Source organism: Cavia porcellus, unplaced genomic scaffold (genome assembly GCF_034190915.1).
Source record: "Cavia porcellus strain 051 isolate PalLab524CR breed Dunkin Hartley unplaced genomic scaffold, mCavPor4.1 scaffold_25, whole genome shotgun sequence".
In the NCBI taxonomy this organism is placed as follows: Eukaryota; Metazoa; Chordata; class Mammalia; order Rodentia; family Caviidae; genus Cavia; species Cavia porcellus.
The window spans coordinates 49402026-49413629 of NW_026947508.1; the positions used below are offsets into that span (position 1 = coordinate 49402026).

At 45.2% G+C, this 11604-nt stretch overlaps 1 pseudogene; it reads right to left on the reverse strand.

The window, feature by feature from the left end:
- Positions 1–846: 846 nt before the first annotated feature.
- On the reverse strand, positions 847–10967 carry LOC100734040 (signal recognition particle 19 kDa protein-like; annotated as a pseudogene).
- Between the last annotated feature and the right edge of the window lie 637 nt (positions 10968–11604).

Below are 11604 nucleotides of genomic sequence, written 5' to 3' on the forward strand. Positions count from 1 at the left end.
GCAAAGGAAAAACCTCCTCAACTATCAGTGGCCTAATTAAGGTAAATGTTTAGATAATTACCTTCTGTCACAGGCAGTAACCACGAGGAATTAAGGCAGGTATGACATTTGTATTGTCACCAGGGTTATGGATTGCTTCCTTCTTACTGTCTCACTGTCCAATAAATGCTGCTTCTGTATCATGGCCCAAGATGGTTGCCTAAGCTCCTGCCAACAGGTTGCATCCTAGTTAGTAGGAAGGAGATAACAGGGAGAAAGTGGTTAAATTAAAGGGGTTCGTTCTGTTTGTTGGTTTTGCTTTTGTTTTTATTTTTTCAGACAGGGTTTTACTAGGTAGTTCACCCAGCATTGAAATCACAATGTAACCCGGGCTGGCCTTGAAATTTGAGTGCTGGGATTACAGGAGTGCACCAGCACACCCAGCAATTTAGGGACTCTTTTTTGGGGTGGGGGCAGTTCAAAATTTATTTAATTCACTTAAAAGGTGAACAAAATATGCTTTTCAAACCTTATTAAACTTATTTACCTGAAATATATGCTTACAGGGAGAGCAGTTACAGATTTCCATTGATTTCTGGAATAGACAGTCCACTGTCTATTTAAAATTTTTTTCCCACAAAAATCTCTTCATTGAAAACTTTTTTTTAAATATTGCACAAAAGCTAGATGCGAATTTCCACTGGCTGCACTGTGACACGCTCATTTCACCGTCAGCTCTGGGGATGAAGAGCCGGCACCGATGGCCATCTTTCAGGTGACTGATGGAATGGAAAGCTGCTTCCCTCAGCCACAAGGACGCTTCGGTGGCCTGACGCAGTGCCGTCACGACCTTGATGCTAGGGCCGGTCACTTCTTCTCCCCTTTTCCTTTCCCACTTCCCTGTCCTTGCTGAAGATTTGGATCACCTCCTCCTGTTTTCTGTGTCTTTGTTTTTAGTTTAGGTGTCATTTCTGGTGCACACAGCACGACTGACCTTCGCGATGGGAACTGTCCCAGAGGGAGGCCGCCGTCTTCCTGCCTGAGCTGGACGCGCACTCTGCCCCTGTACTGAGCATCACGATTCCACTCCCACCAGCACATTTTGTTTTTCTCAGTAAATGCACTGAGTCCAACTGCTGAGCATACTCGAATCCCTGGAGCTGTAGGATTCTCAACGGCCTTACTTACTGGGACCCGCCTCCCCTCTGAGATGGTTTTCTTGTTATGTCAGTAAGCCGAGTAGATACAAATAAACCGGTCTTGGTCGGCTTGGGACTGTGCAGTGGTGCAGGCCGTTTTCACACAGCCACTGGCCGTCGGGAATACGTTAGAATCCAGGGATTCTTAATTCAATAACAAGCAATGACATTGAAGCAGTTAAAAAACAAAACAAGTTGACAAAAAATCCTGCAAACTAAGAAAAGTGTAGCAATGGATTTATTGCTGAACTCTCCAAGAACTTCAGGGAAAATCTAGTACCACTACTCTAAACTCTAGTGGAACTGGAGGGAAAGAAGTACCCTGAGTCATTCCTGGGAGCTAGCGTTAATCCAGATTCTAAAATAAGGCAAGGACCCAACTAAATAAAGAAACTGTAGGCCCATCTCTTTAGTAAACACAGATGCGAAAATTCTTAGCAAGAATTAGCAACAAACAGAATGCAACAAATCATCAAAAAAATCATACACTGGGCCGAGGATACAGCTCAGTGGCACAAGTGTTTGCATGGCAAGTGCAAGGTCCTGAGTCTGATTCCTGGTACAAAAAAAATCACACACCATGATTAAGTGAGCTTCATCCCAGGAATGCAGGGATGGTTCAACACCCATGGATCAATAAATATCACATCACACGAGTAGAAGTAAAGACAAAAATCATTCATCATCTCAATAGTACAGAAAAAATCCTTTGAAAAACATCCAACATCCACTTATAATAAAAATCTTGAACATAATAAGCATAAAGGACTTATTTCAATAGGATAAAAACCATTTACAACCAATCTATTGCCAGTATCACCTTAAAATCAGAAACAACTCAAAGATGCCCACTATCCCCACTCCTGTTCATCATAGTACTTGAAACATTAGCCAGAGCAGTCAGGCAAGAGAAAGAAATAAAAGGGATATGTACAAGAGAAGACAAAGTCGAATTATTATTATTTGCAGATAACAGGAGCCTTCTATAGAAAATCTAAAAAATTCCACTAAAAGATTCCTAGAATTAATAACCAAATTCAGCTAGATAGCAGGATACAAAATTAACACACAGAAATGATTAACATTCCTCTGCATCCTGAGAAAGAGATTAAGGAAATAATGCCACTCACAGTAGCATTCAGAAAAATTAAACACTGACCGATTCAATTAACCGAGGAAGTGAAAGACCTTCTGTAATGAGAACTGCAGTATCAGACAAAGAGCACAGCAGAAATCAGGAGCGGCAGCACCAGTGTTGTCAAAGTGGCCACGCTCCCAAAATGCTGCACAGATTTAATGCAGCCCCAACCACTATACCAACAGCGGCCTTCACAGAAAGAGAAACAAACAAACAAACAATCCTAAAATGTATACGGAACCAGGAAAACAAAAGCAATCCTGGGCAGCAGCAACAAGCAGGAGGCATCGCAATCCTGGATTTCAAGTTTTGTTACAAAGCTATAGTGAGAACAACATAGTACTGGCATAAAAACACACAAGGACCAATGGAGCGGAATAGAAGGCTAAGAAACACGTTAAGACGTGTTAGGTCGTCTGATTTTTGATAGAGACGTCAAATTCACATGCTGGAGGAAAGATGGCTTCTTCGACAAACGGTGCTGAGAAAACTAGTCACACCGTGCACGTGACTGAATCTAGACCCACACTGATGGTCCTGTACCCAAGCAAAATCAAAGTGCATCAAAGACATAAATATTAACACAGAAAAACCTAATCTGTTGGAAGATGAAATAGATAAAACTCCTGAAGACACAGGCTCGGGAAAGTACTTTTTAAATGAAATACCTATTGTGCAAGAAATAACATGAAGAATCAAGAAATGGAATCTTTTTTGACTTAAAAACCTTTTGCACGGCAAAGGAAACAACCAACAGCATGAAGAGACCATCTACAGAATGGGAAAAGCTTCTTGCCAGCCTCTCCTTTGACAGCCACTAATATCTAATAGCCAATAAATACACGGGAAATTTCTCAACATCACTGCTCATTAGAGAAGTGGAAATTAAGCCAATTCCATCTTTTTTTTTTTTCTTTTTGAGACAGGGTCTTGCTATGTGGTTCAGGCTGGCCTTGGGCTCACTTTGTAGCCCAGGCTGGTTTTGAATTTGCAACGATCCTCCTGCCTCAGCCTCCCAAGTGCTGGGATTACAGGAGTACATCACCATACTCTGCTTAAAACAATTTCATCTTAATTAAAAAATATCATCTTACTCTAGAAAGAATGGCTAGCGTCAAGAAATCAAGTAATAACAAATGCTGGATACACCATTGGTGGGAATATAAACTAGTACAATCACTATGCAGATCAGTAGGGAGATTCCTCAGGAGTCTAAACTAGAAAAGCCATTTGACCCAGCCCTAGTATTGCTTGTATACTTATCGTCCCCAAAGAGGCAAAGACATTATACCACAGTAATATGTGCACATCCGTGTTTATAGCAGCATAATTCACAATAGTTAAATCTTTTTTTTTGGTATGGGGGATCGAACTTACAACCTCATGCTTGCTAGGCAGGCACTTATACCGCTGAGCTAAATTCCCAGCCCCCACAATAGTTAAATCTACAATAGATGAATGGATAAAGAACGTGAGGTACTTATACATAATGGGAGTACTATTCTGCCAAGAAGAAGAATAAATTCATGTTATTTGTAGGAAAATGGGTGCATCTTGAGTCCATAATGTTAAGTGAAAGAAATCAGATCACAAGCTTAAATATCTCATAATTTCTCTTAAGAAACCCAAAGTCTAAGGGCCAGGATAGAGCTCAGCAGCAAAGCCCCTGCTTGGCAAGCACCAGGTGGTGAGTTTGATTCCCAGTACAATAATTTTAAAAAAGGTAAGATAAAAGACTTTAGAAGGGGCTGGGGATTTAGCTCAGTGGCATAAGTGCCTGCCTTGCAAGCAGGCAGTCGTGAGTTTGATCCTTGGTACCGATAAAAAGGAAAAAGACAAAAAAAAAAAAATTTAAAAAAAAAAAAAAAAAAGACTTTAGAAAGCAGGAGATAGATATTTTTCAGAAGGAAGTGATTTAGGCATGGAGGGAGGGCAAAGGAAGGAGGGGAAAACGGGAAATAAGGAGCTAAGGTATGTTAAACAGGGCTGGGGATTTAGCTCAGCCACACAGGCACCTGCGTGGCACATGCAGTTGTGAGTTCGATCCCCGGCACAAATAAGAAGGTGCGTTAGGTACAGGTACCTCCTGCCTCTGAGGAATATAAACATTGTGTAATCCACACATACAGGGTGGCAGGGACAGTCTGAAATCTCCCATTTATCTGTACAGGAAAAGGTCAGCATGTGTATTTTTTACTGACAATACACTCAACACTGTGAGAGAAATAAAATTCAGCTTGTACTCTATTCCTGTGATAAAATATGAGAGCAAATCAGGCATTGTTAGACATGTAAGGACCTAAAGGGTTTATCTCCGCCATAGGCTTTAACAAAAATTACCGAGGGTGTGTTCTAGAAAAACAAAATAAAGCTAGAAAGAAATGCTGCCAGCACAGGAAATGGGTTTCAACTGTCAGTGAGGTTCTGGAATAACCGGCCTTGTTAGTGGGCGTGCACTCAGTAATGCAGTAACATGTGGCCCTCCAGTCTCCATGGCTCAGGGCCACAAGGCAAGGGTCTCAGTGCACGCCTCTGTGGAAAGTCAGCAGACTGAGCTGATGGCTGCAGGGAGCACGTCCTGCACACCTCACTGCTAAAGGAGCTTAACTTCAAGCAGCACCCTCCATTGGTGGGTCTGGAAGCTGTGTTAAGCTAGTGTTTGGGACTAGCTATAAAAACAACCACCCTCAGGGTTTCCCAGCTGGAGCCCACTGGTCCCCAGCACACAAAATATAGTACGTCTCCCCCCTCCCCAAGTCCCCACATTCTTTTCAAATCAGCATCAGGTCAAAGTTCAGAATTTCTGGGTGATGGACGGAGGTCAGGTTCAGATGTGGTTTAGCTTTAACCTGGAGAAAAATGAGCTAGAAAAGCAAAGACCAGGGACCTGCTCCCCCCACCCCCATACTAGTGTCCTCGAAGACTCCGTGAAGTAACGCAGGCTAGGCTGAGATTTGTGATGCTCCCGCCTCAGCCTTCCAGAGTGCCGGGATCACTGTTATGTGCCACCATGCCCGCTCTGGAGGAAATTTTCTTCGGCTAGGCCTAGATTCTACTTCCCAGAAGCGCTCCTCCGTGAACTGCTTCCCTGGCTTCTGCAGGACTCCGTGGGAGGCCTCTCTTTCCATCATCCGGAAGGAAGTTGGGCAACAGACCCATATGAGGCAGCCAGCACCGTGTCAGTCCACTTTCTGCCCTCACACATCGAGGGACTCAGGGCTATTTGATCATTTGAACAGTCAGAGTCTCAGCCCAAGCTGGTGATCATCATTTTTTTTTTTTTTTTTTTTTTTTGCCTTTTTCCTTTTTATCGGTACTGGGGATCAAACTCATGACTGCCTGCTTGCAAGGCAGGTGCTTATGCCACTGAGCTAAATCTCCAGCCCCTGGTGATCATCATTTTGAGGTTAGAAACTTTTAAAATCTTACGTAGCTTCCTGCCTGTCTGTTACTGTCCAGTCCCATGAGGTGGCGAATCAGACATAGTTCTGATTAGATGTTTTTGGATTTGCAGTATTTCCTCTTTCTTTTTTTTTTTGCATTGGGGATCAAACTCATGACCTCGCACTTACCAGACAAGCACTTAAAGAGCTGAGCTAAATCCCTGGCTGATTTGCTGCATTTCTTTATTTTCTTGCTCCTGTCTCTCCTCCAGTGGACCCTGAGTCTCGGGGACAGCGGTCCTGTCAGATGTGCTGCTTCTTGTCACCTCTTCCCTGAGCAATGAGTCTCTTTTGTCGCTTGCCCAATGTTGATGGACTCTCAGCCAGCCGTGCTGCCCAGGTGTCGTTGCTGGTTGGTGTCTGAGAGTTCTGCCAGGCGGCGCACTGGCTCCTGAGATGGTGATGAGAGGGAAAACTGGCCCACCGTCCAGTGGCAAGGACAGCCATGCTTGAGGTGCCAGTTTCCTGTGCCACTCTCAGCACCACTGGCCCCTAGTTCCCTCGGAAGTGTCCGTACCATCCGACCTCGCCTCGCAGTGACAGGAGGCCAGCCCCACAAGACCCACCCCCAGCTACCCAGCTGTCCACCTCCAGTGGCGTGGTCCCCCAGGAGGTCTGTGCGGGAGCCACATGGGTGGGGCTCCCCTCACCCCCAGCAGCCCCTCGTTCCCCTTTTGCTGTCTGCCTTGACGGTTGTGTGCAGTGCAGGGCCACTTCCGCCCCACAGCAGCTGCTGCTCATGCAGTTACTGGAGTCACGGTCACCTCAGCCCTGCAGGCTGGCTTCCTGTGGGGGGCCCTGGGAGAGATCTCGGGCTGGCTCCCAGCATGTCTCTGACTGACCTGTTCCAGGCAGGGCAAGACTTCTACTCCCTTTCCTGATCACTCTGTCCCCTGCAAGTTTTCCTGGTGCCACTGTGAGACACAGCTGTGCATTTAGAGGTTGGGACCAGGGACGGGGTGAGCAAGGCTTCTGCTGCTTTCATTCAGCATTGCTGTGTTCAAAGCTCCTCTCATTGCCGTCTTTCATAGGCTGAGACTGATAAGTAGGTCCACGAGTGTTCAAGGTGTCCTGCATGTCCAGACTCTTACAGCCCACTCCTTTTTCTGGCGCTAGGGATTGCACTGAACTACATGTCCCTAGATCTTTTAATTTTTGGTGGTGGTGAGGTAGTGGGAGGTCGAACTTGCGACCTCGATTTTTAAAATTTTTTGTTTGTTTGTTTGGATTGGGGAATGCCAGAGAGCACGGAACTACACCTTCAGCCCTTTTAATTTTTATTTTGTGACAAGGTCTGGCCAAATTGCGTAGCCTGGCCTCCAATTTGTGATCTTCCCACCTTCTCTCCGGAGTACCTGGGATTATGGGTGTGTGCCACCCCAGCCAGGCACCATGTTGGGCTTCCAAGCGCCCTCTACCCATGAGTATCTCAGGTGCATGCTTGACCTTCCCCCTTCCCACATGATGTAGTTTTACCAATGTGTCACAGCTGCTTTCAGTAACAACTTCTTTGCTCTTTCCTGCCCAACCACTAAGCCAATCCCATGCGCTGTGGTTTAGATCTAGAGTGCCCCCCAAAGCCCCCGAGTTCAGAGAGGGGCTTTTGGGAGGCGATTCGAGCACAGGGTGCTGTACTCACTGGTGCATGGATCCTGGGCTGTGTTCATGGCTGGTGCCCTGGCTGGCAGAGGCGGGTCCCTGGACTTTCTTCTGCTGTGCCCCTCCGCCAGGCCACTGCTGCCTCGGAGCCACGGGCTGAGACCTCTAAGAGTCCCGAGCCCGGGGAACCCTCTCTGGCACCAGAGGCTGGGTTAGGACGAGGTCGTGAACACCCATAACTGCAGGAGTTTGCCATAGAAGTTTCCTTTCTTGTCCCCCTGGGCTGTTTGGTGCCCCCATCCCAAGGTCAGGACTCCTAGGGTCACCTTGGGTGATTGATCATGACTATGGTGGAGAGAAAGAAAAAAGGTAGGTTACACAGATCCTTAAGCTGCCAACTAGATGCAAACGGTGTGGTTTCGTTAAATCAAGGCACAGCGCCCGCCTGTGTAACCTCAAAGGAAGCAGAATGGGAGTTGAGGATGTAGTGAGCCCCGAAGCTGGAAACTGGTCACGTGTGCGGGCGAGGCACATGATATGAATGGGCTGCTTCAGTCCAGAGAACACCAAGCCCCAGTGGTCCACACAAGGGATTGCTGGGCAAAGGCGCTGTCACAGGTAACAGGAACCTGCCAAAGGTACCAATAAACTGTGCTATGGTGGTCGAGCAGTTCCTTTCCTCCCATCTGGAGAGAGGGCTCCACCCGATCTCAGCTTTTTGTGTATCATCTCATCTCTATTTCTCTCTTCTTTCACCATCCTTCTCCCCCCAGGAACTCTGAGAGCTGTGCAGGGCTGCACTGGTGACTGTGTCCATTAAGGGAAGAGAGCAGGCAGGTCTCAGGCGAGGGAAGAGAGTGAGGGGAGGGAGAGGGGGAGAGGAAGGGAAGGGAGGGGAGGGGCAGGGGGAGGGGAGGGAGAGGGAGAGAGGGAGGAGGAGGGCAAGGAGAGGAGAGAGGGGGCTCTGGGAGCAGAAAGAGGCCTGACCCGGACTGCACGGTGAGCCGGGGCACGGGTGAGGGTGGGGATGGAGATCTAAAGAGTCAGATCTGATGAGCAGGGTCAGCTGAGGAGAGCAGTGTAAGCAAAGGTGATTAGAACCTCCAGGAAAAACAGGCAGGTCTGCCAGAAAGGGATCGAAACGCAGTTCTGAGACAGCGCATGTCCCCGTGGCTGGTAGTGATGTAACCACTGTCCTTTAAGATCAGTCTGTTGTCAAAGCTTCAAGATCTGGTTATGGTGACAGGGCAGGGTTGTCTTAATACCCTTGACAACTGGAAAGTCCAAAGTAAGAGAAAAAGGGGAGTGGACAGCTAAAGGGAAAGCGGCCCCCGAGGTCTTGGTGTTTCAAGGTGAGGGTTCAATGTGCTTGTCTATAGCCGGATAGAACAGAGGGAGGAGGCGTATCGGTATCACTTCAAGGTACAAAGGAAACCAGAGAGGAATTTAAAACATTGGGGGGTGCATCCCCAGGATAGAGCACTTGCCTGGTGTGTGCAAAAACAACTCAAACAAAAAAGGAAGCTGGGCTTGCTGGTGTGCACCTGTGGTCCCAGCACTCGGGAGGCTGAGCTGGAGGGTCACTGTGAGTTTGAGGTCAGCCTGAGTCACATGGTGAGGCCCTGTCTCAAAGAACCAAGAAAGAAAAGAAAAGAAAGAAAAGAAAAAGGAATAGCCTCCCAACAAAACAAAACTGATGAACGTTAGAAGCGGAAAGGGTAGCAGTGGAGGTTAGCATTAATTCCTTGTCTACCATGGAGGATCACCTTATACTATAATGTTTAAAACTGATAAAGCAAGAAATTGCTCTATAACTGCACTTTTAGAGAAAGGAGATGGAGCCAGAAGAAATGGCTGGAGTCAAAAAGTAATTCATCTAGAGAGCAGCACTGGTATTTGGGGGAAAGAAACAGAAGGATTTTTTTCATAGTGTTGGGGGTTGAACCCAGGCTTTTACATCAATGGCTCTTTTTATTAATTTTGATTTGAGGTCTTATCAGGTCACTGTTTCCCTGGCTGAGCTCACACTTGGGTCCTCCTGCCTCAGCCTCTTAGAGTGCTGGAATTACAAGCATATGCCACTATACTCCACTGCCAATTGCTTTTCATTGTACAGTGTAAAGTACTATTTAGCTTTTAAGCCATATGCATCCATTTCTTAGGTTAAAATATCATTAAAATACTATTGTGTAAGAAAAGACTCTTACACCATTAGCATACCTCGCTTTATGTGTTCCGTCTAGAACATATAAAGAATTGAAAAAAATCAGGCCTCCCAAAATTCAAAGATCCAATCCAAAAATGGGCATCTGAGATGAATACACAATTCTCAGATGAAGACATACAAATGGCAAATAAATACATGAAAAAAGATCTGGGCACAGTGGTGCATATCTGTAATTCTAGCACCCAAGAGGCTGAGGCAGGAGGATTGCTGTGAGTTGGAGGCAGCCTGGGACACATAATGGGTTTAAAGCCAGCCAGAACTGCATCATGAGACCCTACCTCAAAAAACCAGAAACCACAGCAAGCAAACAAAAAACTCTTCCCAAAATAAAAGCAAACCAGTGAAGAAACTGAAGAGCAGAGAAGTTAAGTTATGCAGTCAGGGCCACAGAGACTGCTGGAGACACAGTTGGGTTCAGACAGAGGAGTTCAGGGTCAGTGTGGGTGGAGGGACATTCCTGGAAGTCCTTGCTTGGAGAGGTTGGTGATCGTGTGATGAATAATTTAAGAGCTATTTTAACCATAGTCACCTGAGACTGCAGGCTCTTTCTGTTGTAACTTCCCCATCCTGACACTCCTCTGGGTTGGTGATGCTGGGTGACCATGTCTGCCACGCTAGGGCTGGAGGAAAGTCGGGCTGAGGGTACAGTCAGTGTGGGTTCACTCTGGTATATTTAGGTGGTTCCTGGTCATTTCTGGGTATAATAAGGTTATCCCCAGCTACCCTAGTAGAGAAATGGAATGATAATGAATGCACTTTTTGCTCAAAAGAAGGCAAAAGAGGGACAAGGAGCAGTTGAGACAAACAAAAAATACAATAAAATTGTACATTTCCCCTAACCGTATGTATAATCACATTGCCCATAAATGGCCTAAACATTCCAGCTAAAAGGCAGATTGAGACTGGATGAAATGTAAGACCCAAATACATAATGTTTACTAGAAATATATCTTAAACATGAGCACAAATATGCTTAAAGTAAGATGGTAGGAAACGTACAATATGCTAACAGGAACTGAAAGAGAGCAGTTTTGGAGCAAGAGTACTATTAGGACTAAAGGAGGTTTTAATGATGAAAGGATCCACTCATCAGTCAGCCATGACGTTCTGAGTGATTATGCCCTTTTAAAAATTTAAATTTTAAAAGTTTTTTATACCCTTCCAAGTACATGAAGCCCAACCTAACAGAACTCCAGCTCAGCAATGGTTGAAGGTCCTAACACTCTTCTCGCAGTATTTGGTGAAACACTATCCCAAAGTCAGTCTGAATCCGAAAGACGACCAGCTTGACTTGACATCTACAGACGGATCCCTGTACCTGACTGCAGCGGGGCTCGCTTTCCTCCCGTGGGCACTGGAAGAATTACCACAGCAGACCACATTCCGCGTAGTAAACAAGCATCCAACGTTTATACGGTGTGCTGACCATGTGGAAGCAACATTAGAAAGCAGTGACAGGAAGAGACCCGGAAAGTGCCCAGCCTGCTATGATAAGATATGTGGGACTTGAGGCTGAAAATTACAAAATGTTGTAATTAAAACCTAAATAGGTGGGGAGTGTTCTTAAGTCAAAACAATCAATATTAGTAAATGAGAATTCTCTTCAATTTGATCTGTAAATTTAACACAAATCCCAATCAAAATTGAAGTAGACTTTTTAAAAATAATTTTTATTTTCCAAATCTATTTTATTCATAAATAAAAAGAAAGAAAAAATAAGATGAAAAAAACTATCGCAAAATTTTAAAGTACATCAATCAGAGGATAACAACGGTACTGTGGGCACATTGTCATCCCCAAATCATTCACCCAGAGCACAAGACATTTGCATTCAATTGTCAGAACAATACCAGTGCAAATCTTTCTCTTCAGTGAACTCAGAAAAACCAGCAGTATAATTATCTTAATTATTTTTATATACATACACATATACATGTTTTTTATTTCAGGTTGTCATGCTAATGAAACAATACAATGTTTACACATGCATGTCTTACTATTTCACTAGTAAGTATGTTC